Raw genomic sequence first — 13260 nt, 5'->3', positions numbered from 1 at the left:
ATTATTTGTTGACGACTTTGGATAGTTTTTGAATTCCCCTTTGACTAATTCAAAATGGCTGACCCTTCTCAAGTCCCTAAATTCAGGAAGTGTAATGCTAGGGACTGTTCAAGGCGTCTTCCGAAGGCCTCTATCGATCCTCACACCGTTTGTTCCAATTGTCGGGATAAAACCTGTCAATTGGAAGATCGATGTGAGGAATGCGTTGGGCTTTCGGAATTCAATTTTATCGAATTCCAGAAATATAGACGTAGGCTAGAGAGAGATAGAGTCAGGAGAAGTTCATCTCGCTCCGTTGAATTTTCCTCTCCTCATGCCCCACAACCTATTCCTTCCCCTGTAGTGGTTGCTCCTGATCCCCCTTCTAGCACTCAACAACCTTCGATGGCAGATATGATGCGTGCCATCCAGGCTCTGGGTGAGAGAGTCGAGTCCTTGGCTAGTGACCGTAACCAGCTCATGGCAGACGTCAAGGAGCTGAAGTGCAAGAGTGCAGTGGGTAGTGATAAAGTGAGTGGTAGTGTTGTGGATAGTGTTGTGGATAGTGTTGCGCTTGAGGGTTCGTCTGTTCGTGCCTGTCGTCCTCCCAGTCCGGGACCTCTTGCAAGCTCCCAAGCCCAGGGGAGAAGCAATGTCGTACGACCAAAGGGTTCGAGAGGCTTTAATCAGCGAACAGACGTTCCCTCCGTGGTTTCGGGCGTATCTACCCAAGATCGCCCCACCCACACGAAGACGAGAGAGCCCATTTATTCCTCTTCTGCGGAAGAGGTTTCTCGTAAGAAACCATGGACCAAGGTCTCGCGGCCTCTTAAGCGCAAGTCGGTCCCTTCCGCGCAAGTCCAACGGCCCAGTTGTAGCCACTGGGTCAGTTCGGACTCGCTGCAGTCTTCCGACGACTGCTCACCTCCTAAGAGAGGCAAAGCGGTACCGCATCAGGCAGTAACACCGTCTGTTGCCGCACCTGCTCCTGTAGACCCTAAGTGGTCTTTGCTGCAGACCATGCAGTCACAGTTAACGTCATTGATGCAGGACTTTCGTGCGGAGAAGGTTGACGCTGCACCAACCTCTAGCCTACAACCACCCACGGTTGTGCGTCCGGTGGACGCTGAGGCTACCTTCTCCCGCACTCCAGCTGTGAGAGTCCCGCCACCTATGCGTTCCAGTGTACCCTGCCAGCCGCATGTTGACGTTCAGCGACGCACGGAACCTTCCGTTGACGTTCGCGAGGTACAACAACAGCCTAAGTTGTTTTGTTTTGACGCGGTGCGTCAACCTCCGCAACCCAGTGTGGTTACCTCTACTCACCCACAGCAGACTAGACAGTCTGGAGTAGACGCTTTGCGTCCCCGCGCTGCTATGGTTGTTGCCAGTTCACAGACTGGGCAACAGTTCCATGACGTTGCGTCCGGTTCAGTCACGCGTGCACCCGTGCTGCCGGACTCAGCTGACCAGCCGATTCCTACTCCTTTGCCGCTTCCTCCTCAGTTTTCAGATGATGGACTCTCTGATGATGACGACGCTGCACACATTGACGACCCACATACGGACATCGACGAACCCAAGACCACGCAACCCTCTTTGGACTTTAGAAAAGTTCTTGCTCTGTTCAAAGAGATGTATCCTGATCAGTTTGTGTCTGCGGCTCCACACTCTCCTCCGTCAGAGTTTGCTTTAGGCACGCAGTCATCCGCGCCTGCCTTTACGAAACTCGTCCTCGCCCGCTCGTCCAAGAGAGCTTTACGAGTTTTAGGAGATTGGATGCAGTCCAAAAAGAACCTTGGGAAGACAGCATTTACGTTTCCCCCTGCGAGACTCTCTTCCAGATCGAGCGTCTGGTATGCCACGGGAGAAGTTCTCGGCTTGGGAGTTCCTGCCTCTGCCCAGGGCGACTTCTCAAGTCTAGTAGACTCTCCCCGCAGGCTAGCCATGAGACGCTCTAAGATATGTTGGTCTCCTTCAGACTTAGACCATCTGTTGAAAGGAGGGTTTAGAGCCTTCGAGGTCTTTAACTTTTTGGACTGGTGTCTGGGAGCTTTGAGCAGGAAGATCTCCCCTTCTGACAAGGAAGCTTCCTTGCTCATTATGTCCTGCATGGACAAGGCCATACGTGACGGATCCAGTGAGCTTGCGGCTTCGTTCGTATCCGGGGTCCTCAAGAAACGGGAAAACCTTTGCTCTTTCCTGTCAGCTGGAGTAACACCGTGTCAGAGATCGGAACTTCTTTTTGCTCCTCTCTCAAAGTGCCTCTTCCCAGAGGACTTGATAAAGGAGATTGCTGCCTCCTTGATTCAGAAAGACACCCATGACCTGGTTGCGTCCTCTGCCCGCAAAGCCACCCCTTTGCCTACCTTGTCTAGACCCAGGATGGACACTCCAGAGTCCAGATTCATTCCGCCCTTTCGTGGCAGAGCCTCCAGCAGAGGAGGTGCTCGTGCCGAAGGGAGACGTGGGAAGAAGAAAGGTACCAAGTCCTTTAAAGGCAGAGTCTGACTGCCACCTTCTTCAGACAGCAGTGGGAGCCAGACTCAAGAACTTCTGGCAGACCTGGGAGAAAAGGGGCGCAGATGCACAATCTGTGAAGTTGCTCAGAGAAGGGTAGAAGATCCCGTTTGTACGCAAACCCCCTCTAGCAACGTCTCCCATCGATCTCTCTCCCAGGTACAGAGAGGAAGACAAGAGACTAGCTTTGAAGCAGGAGGTGTCTCTCTTACTAGAAAAGGGAGCGGTAGTCAAAGTCCGGGACCATCAATCCCCGGGCTTCTACAACCGTCTCTTCTTAGTGGTAAAGAAGACAGGAGGGTGGAGGCTGGTGCTAGACGTCAGTGCGCTGAATGTCTTTGTCACAAAGCAGACGTTCGCCATGGAGACCACAAAGTCCGTTCTAGCAGCGGTCAGGAAGGAAGACTGGATGGTCTCTTTAGACCTAAGGGACGCATACTTTCACGTCCCCATCCACCCAGAATCCCAACCTTTTCTGAGGTTCGTTTACGAAAAGGTTGTCTACCAATTTCAAGCCCTGTGCTTTGGCCTAAGCACAGCTCCTCTTGTGTTTACGAGGCTGATGAGGAATATTGCCAAATTCCTGCATTTAGCGGATATCAGAGCCTCCCTCTATTTGGACGACTGGCTTCTAAGAGCTTCTTCCAGTCGTCGCTGTCTGGAGAATCTAAAGTGGACTCTAGATCTGATCAAGGAATTGGGTCTCCTGGTCAATATGGAAAAGTCCCAACTGGTCCCATCCCAAACTATAGTGTATTTAGGGATGGAGATTCACAGTCAAGCTTTTCGGGCTTTTCCGTCGGCCCCCAGAACAAGTCAAGCCCAGGTATGCATCCAGAACATGCTAAAGAAGGAACGATGTTCAGTCAGACAGTGGATGAGTCTGATAGGGACGCTTTCATCCCTGGAACAGTTCGTTTCGTTAGGGAGACTACACCTCCGTCCCCTTCAATTTCACCTAGCTGTTTACTGGAAAAAGGACAAGACGCTAGAAGCGGTCTCGATCCCCATTTCCGAGAAGATGAAGTCATCACTGACTTGGTGGAAGGACAGTATCAACCTCAGAGAGGGTCTGCCCCTGGCTGTTCAAACCCCCAACCACGTTCTCTTCTCGGATGCATCGGACACGGGCTGGGGTGCGACATTAGACGGTCGGGAATGCTCGGGAACTTGGAACTCGAATCAAAGAACGTTACATATCAACTGCAAGGAGCTACTGGCAGTTCATCTTGCCTTGAAAAGCTTCAAGTCCCTCCTTCAAGGCAAAGTGGTGGAGGTGAAGTCGGACAACACCACGGCCTTGGCGTACATCTCCAAGCAAGGAGGGACCCATTCTATGACGTTGTATGAGATCGCAAGGGACCTCCTCACCTGGTCAAGAGATCTAAACCTTTCTCTAGTAACGAGGTTCATCCAAGGCAACATGAATGTCATGGCGGATTGCCTCAGTCGGAGGGGTCAAATCATTCCAACAGAATGGACCCTACACAAGGATGTGTGCAAGAGACTATGGGCCACATGGGGCCAACCTACCATAGATCTCTTCGCAACCTCGATGACCAAGAGGCTCCCAATATATTGCTCACCAATCCCGGACCCAGCAGCAGTTCATATAGATGCCTTTCTACTGGATTGGTCCCATCTAGACCTTTATGCATTCCCCCCGTTCAAGATTGTCAACAAGGTACTGCAGAAGTTCGCCTCTCACGAAGGGACAAGGTTGACGTTAGTTGCTCCCCTCTGGCCCGCGAGAGAATGGTTCACCGAGGTACTTCAATGGCTGGTGGACGTTCCCAGAACTCTTCCTCTAACACGTAAAGAAGGTACACCCAGGCCTCCACGCTCTTCGTCTGACTGCCTTCAGACTATCGAAAGACTCTCTAGAGCTAGAGGCTTTTCGAAGGAGGCAGCCAGGGCGATTGCTAGAGCAAGGAGGACATCCACTCTTAGAGTCTACCAGTCGAAGTGGGAAGTCTTCCGAAACTGGTGCAAGTCGGTATCAGTATCCTCGACCAGTACCTCTGTAACCCAAATAGCTGACTTCCTATTATACCTGAGGAAAGAAAGATCTCTTTCAGCTCCCACTATCAAAGGTTACAGAAGCATGTTGGCAGCAGTCTTCCGTCACAGAGGCTTAGATCTTTCCAACAACAAAGATCTACAGGACCTCCTTAAGTCTTTTGAGACCACGAAGGAGCGTCGTTTGGCTACACCTGGTTGGAATTTAGACGTGGTACTAAGATTCCTTATGTCAGAAAGGTTCGAGCCACTACAATCAGCCTCCTTTAAAGATCTCACTTTAAAGACTCTTTTCCTGGTTTGCTTAGCCACAGCTAAAAGAGTCAGTGAGATTCACGCCTTCAGCAGGAACATCGGATTTTCATCTGAAACGGCTACATGTTCTTTACAGCTTGGTTTTCTAGCCAAAAACGAGCTACCTTCTCGTCCTTGGCCGAAATCGTTCGATATTCCAAGCCTTTCAAATATGGTTGGAAATGAACTAGAAAGAGTCTTATGCCCTGTTAGAGCTCTTAAGTTCTATTTAAGACGAACTAAACCTTTACGAGGACAGTCAGAAGCTTTATGGTGTTCTATTAAGAAACCTTCTTTGCCTATGTCAAAGAATGCAGTTTCCTATTATATCAGACTGTTGATACGAGAAGCTCATTCCCATCTGAATGAGGAAGACCATGCTTTGCTGAAGATAAGGTCACATGAAGTTAGAGCTGTCGCAACTTCAGTGGCCTTTAAACAAAATAGATCTCTGCAGAGTATAATGGACGCAACCTATTGGAGAAGCAAGTCAGTGTTCGCGTCTTTTTATCTTAAAGATGTCCAGTCTCTTTACGAGAACTGCTACACCCTGGGACCATTCGTAGCAGCGAGTGCAGTAGTGGGTGAGGGCTCAACCACTACATTCCCCTAATTCCATAACCTTTTTTAATCTTTCTCTTGAAATGTTTTTATTGTTGTTTTTGGGTTGTCCGGAAGGCTAAGAAGCCTTTCGCATCCTGGTTGATTTGGCGGGTGGTCAAATTCTTTTCTTGAGAAGCGCCTAGATTAGAGGTTTTGATGAGGTCCTGTAGTATGTGTTGCAACCCTTGATACTTCAGCTCCTAGGAGTCGCTCAGCATCCTAAGAGGATCGCGAGGCTCAGTAAGGAAGACGTACTTAAAAAAGGCAGAGTAATTGTTCAAGTCGACTTCCTTACCAGGTACTTATTTATTTTATGTTTGTTATTTTGAATAACTGCTAAAATGAAATACAAAATCCTTAGCTCATAATAATGTAAACAATTAATGCTGGTCTCTACCCACCCCCCTGGGTGTGAATCAGCTTATATAATCACCGGCTAAGTTTAATATTGAAAAATGTTATTTTTATAATAAAATAAATTTTTGAATATACTTACCCGGTGATTATATATTAAAGGACCCTCCCTTCCTCCCCAATAGAGACCCAGTGGACCGAGGAGAAAATTGAGTTCTGTGTTTACATTGAGTACTGAGTACTTGCACGACAGATGGCGCTGTTGAAGTACACCCCCTACCTGCATAGCGATCGCTGGCGGAGTTTGAGCGTAGAGTTTTTTATAATCACCGGGTAAGTATATTCAAAAATTTATTTTATTATAAAAATAACATTTTTCTTTGCTCATTACTTCTCTTATAGTGTTTATTCCTTTCCTCGCTGGGCTATTTTTCCCTGTTGAAGCCCTTGAGCTCATAGCATCCCGCTTTTCCATCTAGAGTTGTATATTATCTAGTAATAATGATACAGTAATAACAGAAAAATCATGAAAATTGATACAAGCATAAAATTTGTTGGAACAAATTAAAAATGTTAAAGACAAATTGTATTTTTCATAACTATTCAAACCAGAATTCTTCAAGTTATATCCCCCACCCCATCTATGTGTGTCCTTAGTGAAGTTCAAAGTGGCTACTCAGTGTGCTGGTGAGGAGATTAGGCCTCCCCGGTACACGCCGGTAACTACCACCATGTTATGAATTGTTATAACAGCGAATTTCTAACTACACAAATATCATACTCCTATTAATGGACTCTAGTTTGTTTAGTTAGGAAAAATACAAATTATTTTAGAAATTTGGGGTTATATGAAATAAAGTATTGTGGGTGGGTTTTTGGTTTTTAACTAAATGCAAATAAATTAGAGTTCACAAGGTTAACCAATAATGATAGAGAAACATAAATGGGAATTTTATATTAATGAATAAACCTTTCCAACTGTGCAAAGCACTGAAAAACCACCAGTTGTATTAATAAGTGTGATTCGTCCTCTTTTTAACAGCTTTATCCCCCGAGCATCCCTGGCTGCAGTAATTATGTGTGCGGTGTTGAACATGGTGGACTATGAAATCCTCAAACCTCTCTGGAGAAGCAAGAAGGTTGACCTCATTCCCTTAACGGCCACTTTTATTGCCTGTCTCGTGTGGGGGCTGGAGTGGGGCATATTGCTTGGCATTGGGGTTGATCTGGCAATGTTGCTTTACTCCACTGCAATGCCAAAAGTAGAAGTTTCTTTTGGCTATACAAAGGTAAGTTTCATCAGAAATATTTTTGCTTTCATTTTTTCAGTTTTGTCACTATTGATAGTTTTTGTGTGCACTTTATAGTTAACCCTTTTACCCCCAAAGGATGTACTGGTACGTTTCACAAAAGCCATCCCTTTACCCCCATGGACGTACCGGTACGTCCTTGCAAAAAAAATACTATAAAAATAATTTTTTCATAATTTTGATAATTTTTTTTAGAAAATTCAGCCATTTTCCAAGAGAATGAGACCAATCTGACCTCTCTATGACAAAAATTAAGTCTGTTAGAGCAATTTGAAAAAAATATACTACAAAATGTGCTGGGAAAAAGTAACCCCCTGGGGGTTAAGGGTTGGTAATTTCCAAATAGCCTGGGGGTAAAAGTGTTAAGAATATATTGTGGAGATTTCTGATGCTTGTTTTCAAAGAAGGGAATGGTATTTCTAGGAGCTTTATTAGCTCCAGGAAACAAGAGGGCTTTTTGAGTCATTAGATGTTATTCGTAAGTCATAAATGGTTCCACATTAAAGTCGAGATGATTTCTCAAACAAAATGAGCCAGAAGAGAGTGAGGTTGTATCGCAAATCCTTTGTAAATTCCATCAAAGAATATAATGATCTTGTCATACAAGGACTGATTTCTAATTTTTGGTATTGTACTTCAGATTTGACAAATTTTCAAAAATCCATTTTGATATGCTGTAAGGTGTATCGTCTTCTTACAAAGAATCTTTTTTTTTTTCCCTGTATTTCAAGGAAATGTATTATCTTTCATCACCATCATCATCATTCTCATCATCTCCTCCTACGCTTATTGACACATAGGGCCTTGGTTAGATTATGCCAGTCGTCTCTATCTTGAGCTTTTAATTCAGTACTTTTCCATTCATCATTTCCTACTTCACACTTCATAGTCCTCAGCCATGTTGGCCTGGGTCTTCCGACTCTTCTAGTATCCTTAGAATATCTTTAAATTTTACAGGCTCATTATGCTAAATACGTTCTGGTGACGCCCTGCAGAGGCCTCAGTTATCCTGGTATTTCTCACATCCAGTCAATTGTCAGGAAAGCTGGACTCAACGAGGGTCTGGGGACTCTTCCGATAGTTGTTGACTGCTCTTACATGGATGCTATGGACTATACATCTGCAAAGGTGAGTTGAGAAACTTTTTGCATTTAATTTATGGATAAATAAACCTTGAGTCAGTGGTTGTATAACTGAAGACATAGGAATTAGAAATCTGGAGTCATGGAAATTGAATTTTTTATTGTCATTTGTGTATGTAACCAAAGTTAAATTAATTTCTGAAACTTCTTTCATGAAGGGTACTTTTAACAAAGTATTAAGCTTTCTGATCAAAACTTTAGTTGGTACTAAAGGAAAAGAAATAAGCTGTGATCTTTGGTTTTGTGAAATTAATATAATCATTCTGTTAATCAGTTATTTGGGCTTTTTTGTTACCATTCTCTTTTAATTTTCCTTTAATAATGAGGAATTTGACTTCTTATTGAAGAAAATTTCAGGATATTTACGCGTATTTTGATGTAGAAATATATATTTTTTGTCGTATCTTCCAATCTGTTAATATATTTATTTTTTATTTTTACCTCTAACCCAGGGCATAAAGTCAATCATAGATGAATTCAAGAGTAAAGGCCAGACCATAATTTTCCTGCATATGAAATCAAGTCTAGTGACCACTGTGACTGTCCTTTGCAAAGAAATTATTTTGTGCTCATCTCTGGATGACCTTGAGGGAACTTTTAACGGTAGGTATGAAATAGTAACAAAGATTTATTGATGAATGTAGTCATTCAGAACATTGATTTCTTTGGTAAAAATCATCAATCTTATATGAACTACCACCTTTGACCCATTCCGCTGCTCTCTTGCATCAATCTTTTGTTCTCCTCAACTCTTCCTCATGATATTTTTGATAATTACTATATATCATTATTTCTATCTCCATGAATTATACCTGTAAATAGAGGAACCTATTTATTGTAAATGCCAACTTGACAACCACGGTAAGAAATAATAAAACAGTTCTCCCACTGATACACTGTCACCCATCTACTGAGTGCTAAAAGACAAGCAAAAACAGGAGGTCCCCGGGTAAAAAAACAACAATAATTCAGACTTATACTGTGTCAAGAGCCAAACATTGATGTTCCTTTGTTTTCCTTTTGTGATTTTAACTTTTTTCTTTCTTGTGTGTGGATTATAAGGTTTGTTTCAGTGTTATTCGAGTATGTCTTCCATTTGCATATTACCAAAATATTGGCTTGAACAATAGATGCATTTCCCTAGATCTTGCAAATGAAGGATGTGCCAATTGATATTAGAATGGAGTGAGAACTGAACATGTAGAATTGATGCACAGTTATGAGAGAGCTGATTCCATAATTGCTCACCGTGCATTATCATGCAGTTTTTGCCAGAAAACCTCAGTCATTTTTTATGCTTGACCCATTGTTCAGTTTGTATGGCCACTTAGCATTGTCATTTTTTATGCTTAACCCATAGTTCAGTTTGTATGGCCCATTTGCATAAAAGCAAAACTTTAAAATTTCCCTGACTGTTCTTCCGTGTCAAGTTAAAATCTATCTGAAGTTGACATAGCAGCAGAAACCCATAAGAATTCTTTACTTTATTTAATTATCACCCCAGTAAAGGGAAGGGGAACCAAAAATAGTGTTTCTTAAGTGTGCCCAAACTTCCAATGGGTTACTAAATCGCTGAATCTCTTATCCTTGATCATCATGGTAAAGATCAAAATCCAAGACATGAGGTGAATGTTGATCCTAGGACCTCAAGTACAATCTAAGTGAAACATTTAGACTGTTTGCAGATGTTAGAACTTTTAATGAGACTGCCTGCCATAACTTTGCGTGAATATTTTTTCAGACATTGAAAATTAAGTGACTAGGTGTATGTGGAGGAAAATATTTCATATAATACCTCAAGTAGTTCATTCAAGGATCTTGATAAATAAAAGAAATAGTCTCTTTTTCATTATGATGTCATCTTAACTGTGCCATTTTCATTTTGTAAGTTTTACAGATATATCATTTGCATGGCTATTTTGGGAACCCGTACTAATTAAAAAGTTTTACCTTCTGAATCTGACAGCTACACAATCTAGAGGAGAGTTACCAACCTTTGCCAAATTATGACACAGCTCACTTGAGTGAGTCTTGATAACTTTAGTTACCTCATATGTATATGTACATGAGAGTAATTTTGTCGTTTTGCTTACTGTCGTGAACATGGTCTTTCTGCACTTTTTTTTTTAGTCTTAAGACTTTTTTTTATAATTTAGTAAACATGAAAAAAGCAATAAACACACCAAGTAATGGAGGAAGTGTTCATTACAGCTGTCCACAAAGTTGGAAGGAGGTTGTTTTTTTGCCCCCGTGTCTGTGTTTATGTACAGCTTCCTGACCATAATTTTGATCATAGTACACTGAAACTTGCAGGGGTTAACTGTTAAGTACAAAGCTGGAAATGATTAAATTTTGGAAGGTAAACGTCAAGGTCACGGTCGAGGAAAATGTCCAATTCACGTAATCAACCATAAGTTTGGACATCGTTGGCACAGATACGTAAAACTTGGTTCACGCCAATTAATGCATGTTAAGGTCAAAGATCAAGGTCAAAGCCGACCATAGGTCGAGAAATAAGCTACTGCAGCAGAGGTCTGCGCTCTACTGAGTGCTCCTCTAGTTTAGCATGTGTTGGGGGAGCTTGGCACTCTCCTTCACATTTCTACTTAAATGGAAAAAGCATCTCCTATCTCTGTCAGAGATACTTTGGTTTCCCATATTAAGAAAATGGTACTTATTGAAGAGATCATTGCATGTAGCTGATGGCCACAGATTGGTGGCATAGCTATCAAGGCCCAAACCTTGTGAGCACAGGCTGTGGCTTACTCTACATGTGTTTCCCAACTCTTTTTGGTTGCGACCCTATATACAGTCTTAACCTGGAATAGTAACCCTAATTGTAATAATAAAGCCAACAATTTCATGTTACAGTTATACGTACTAGCAAAATGTTTATGAACTTTCATTATTATATTTCAGTTTATATTTACACAATGAGTTTCAATACATTTTAAACTGGAGTGAAAAAAGTTAAAAAAAGAAAGAAAACTTTAAATGCATATTCTTTTACACAAAAAGTAAGTTTTTCTTGTGGTTAGCTATAACATATTAATTCTTTGCTTATAAATTTAGCTGACTCACAATATTAATACGGTGGAATACACAACAAAATTGGCTGTAAGATCAAAATAATATACTTTAGTAATTAATAGTGACCTCAACAAACTACAAAAACTCCTAAAGTTTTTTTACTGGCTACCTTGAAACTGCTTCATTTTGTACAAGAGGTTTTAAGATCTGGGCTTTATATTGCACACTACCTGTAATGCGGGGATCCAGCCGGTTTCTTGCTTTAGTCTTAATCGTAACAAGACTTGAAAACCCTTGCTTGCAGAGGTATGTCACATTATTCAAAATGAAAATGTGAACAGCAGTGAATTATTAAGATATATTGTTTGCAGAGGTATGTCACATTATTTAAAATGAAAATGTGAACAGCAGTGAATTATTAAGATACTGTATATTTTTATAAGACCCTCTGGCAACCCTCAGAAATACCCTCATGACCCTAACTAGGGTTGTGCACTCTGCAGTTGGAAACCACTGCTCTACACAAGGATCAACAAAGGGAAAGGTTCATGGTATCTTTCTCGTCTCTGGTTTGATCGGTCCTAGAGATATGTCCCTACACGATAACCAACTGGTACGTCATCAGGCCCATACTGTATTAGGTTGTTGTTTCTGTCCTTTGGGGTAAGATGATTTCTTCATTGACCAAGTACAGTGCAGTCTATATCAACCTACTCATCCCTATGATGAGCTGATAAAGGTTACGGGAGTCATCTCCCTTGCTTCCGTATAGGGCCAGGGAGACCTATATTTCAGGCAAGAAAGAGAACCAATCAGATCAGACCTGGGTGGGGGGGACTTCCTACTCTCTAATAAGTGAGTATCCATATTTTAAAGGATAAAAGGTTTGTATATGTATGTGACAAAATCACATTTTGAAAGCAATTTTTATCCCCAGCTATACAAACCTGGGTCCTTTAAAGTTTAATTTCCCACCTCAAATACCCCTTGCAGTTCTCAGCTCAAGTTCAAAAGAGAAGAGAGTTTGACAGTGGGTGGAGCTACTCATTCACGCTCACTACATATCTTTAATTACCTCGTAAATGATTACAACGAACTGCTAAAGATATTGCCTATTTTAAATGACTTGGGTTTGGATAGCTAGCAGAAATTCAAATTATTTTTAAAATGTTTTATATTTTTAATGAGATTGTCAAGTTTAAACTTGCAGTAAAGGGCCCCTTCTGTTCAAAGGCAATTGTGGAAATAATTCTAGTTTTAAAATCTTGTTACTCTATTCTCCATGCATACAAAAGGAAATGTTGACCATAACCATAGCCATTGTATTTAATTGATATATAAGCTACTTCATCCCTTGCAGAAAATTTTTTAATGGAAGCGGAATCAGGTCTCGCAAACAAAATTAAAGACATTGGCGATACCACAGGAATTGGCGAGTTAGTGAAGTTGGCCCCAAAAGTCGAGTGTGATGAAAATAAATTGTAAATGTGGAAAAATAGGACAAATAATGATGAAAGTGCAGTCAATCTTGTTTTATATTGAAGTAAGTTACAGGTGTCATTGTATGCTATATTTTACATATACTGTACTTTTAAAAAAATTTCATATTTTTTCTGTTTATTCAGTAATTAAACATGTTTTTTCTAAAGTTTCTAATGTGTTTTGAATTATTGTACTCTGTGAATGCACATTTAGATTTTCAAACACCAAAGTTTTCTTTAAAACAAGCACAAAGAATCTTCCATAATGATTTTACTCAATTGTTAAAACAATGTTATGAAAGTGTCATAACAAAAATATAATCATCAAACTCCATGAAAAATCCTCTGCAGCTGTGAATATCTTTCTTTGTCTAATAATTGTCTTTTGTATATAAGAATGCATTTTGAAGAATTTAACATCTTTACCATAATTCCATCTATTTTATTTACCATGGCACTTTCCCTAATTTTGGGAGGTTGCTGACATCCAAAAAGAAACGGAAGGGGAGTTTTTCTTCCATGTTACTA

General features: G+C 41.4%; 1 pseudogene; it reads left to right on the top strand.

Annotated features, from left to right (window-relative positions):
* The window catches only part of LOC137624828 (sodium-independent sulfate anion transporter-like), a 41278-nt pseudogene extending 28376 nt beyond the window's left edge, over positions 1-12902 (top strand).
* Positions 12903-13260: the final 358 nt, after the last annotated feature.

The sequence above is a fragment of the Palaemon carinicauda genome, chromosome 31 (genome assembly GCF_036898095.1).
Source record: "Palaemon carinicauda isolate YSFRI2023 chromosome 31, ASM3689809v2, whole genome shotgun sequence".
Classification (NCBI taxonomy): Eukaryota; Metazoa; Arthropoda; class Malacostraca; order Decapoda; family Palaemonidae; genus Palaemon; species Palaemon carinicauda.
Note: the sequence above shows the minus strand (reverse complement) of the source record. Positions and strands in the feature narration are given on the sequence as shown.